The sequence below is a fragment of the Lupinus angustifolius genome, chromosome LG02 (assembly GCF_001865875.1).
Source record: "Lupinus angustifolius cultivar Tanjil chromosome LG02, LupAngTanjil_v1.0, whole genome shotgun sequence".
Taxonomy (NCBI): Eukaryota; Viridiplantae; Streptophyta; class Magnoliopsida; order Fabales; family Fabaceae; genus Lupinus; species Lupinus angustifolius.
This window is the reverse complement of record NC_032010.1, coordinates 19,442,069-19,443,364: the sequence shown is the minus strand read 5'-3', so window position 1 is coordinate 19,443,364 and position 1,296 is coordinate 19,442,069.

Below are 1,296 nucleotides of genomic sequence, written 5' to 3'. Positions count from 1 at the left end.
CTGCAACTTCAACAATTGGACGAGATGAGACTTAGTGCTTATGAGTCTTCCAAATTGTACAAGGAAAAGGTCAAGCTTTATCATGATCAGAAGATCAGAAAACAAGATTTTCGGGTGGGTCAAACTGTTTTGCTGTTCAATTCTTGGATGAAATTCTTTCCGAGCAAGTTGAAGTCAAAATGGTCAAGACCATTTTTAATCAAAGCAGTCAAGTCACACGGTGCAATTGAGTTGCAAGATCCAGCTTCTCAGCGGAGTTGGATAGTTAATGGTCAAAGATTAAAACCTTATCTGGGTGGTGACGTCGAGCGGCTCACCACAGTCATCCATCTTTCAGAAGCTTAAAATGAACAGGCGTCAAGCTAGTGACATTAAAGAAGCGCTACCTGGAAGGCAATCCAGTTTCCTTTCATTTTTTACTTCTTTATACTTTTCGAGAAAAAAAAGGGGGTGAGAAAACTCAGAGAGAGGATTTCCTCGCTCAGGCGAGATCTATCTCGCTCAGGCGAGATCTATCTCGCTCAGGCGAGACCCAGATTTGGCTTTTTCGCTTGAGCGAAATATCCTCGCTCAAGCGGTAAAAAAAACTTTTGTTTACTATTTCTCGTCGCTCAAGCGAGAATTCCTCGCTCAAGCGAGAGAAACAGGTGGGAAACTCTGATTTTTTCGCTTAAGCGAGAGTTCCCTCGCCCAAGCGAGATCTCAACAGTCACCTGTATGCATGCTCGCCCAAGCGAGAATACCTCGCCCGAGCGAGAGACCCAAGAATTGGTTCTTTAAATTGGACAGAAAAGGGATTAGGGTTCATCCTCTCTCTCCCCATTCTCCAACCACGAAGAGCAATTCATGTTTCCTCTCAAATTTCTTGCATATCTTTATCATCAATCATCTAAGAAGCATTCACATCATGAGCGGACAACTTAGAAAGAAAACAGTGGCCAACAAGCCACACCCTCCCCCGAAGAAACTCAGAGGTACATCGCGTTCACAACCCCCAGTGGAGTTCGATCGTTCCAAGTTCAAGAAGAAAGGGAAACAGGAACGATACAACTTGCTGCTTAATTGGATTTTTGTCCCTGAAAGACGAGTGGAAATGGAAGCGGATGAATATCCTGCTTTCATGACACCTCTACATGCACTGAAGTGGGGTGTGGTGGCCAAGCCACATGCCAAGTTTGACCCTGAAGTGGTGCGCGAATTCTATGCTAATGCGTATCCATTGGAAGGGGAGGAGTTTGTCAACCAATCCTGGGTGAGGGGAAAGATTATCCTTTTTGATCGGGATACAATCAACAC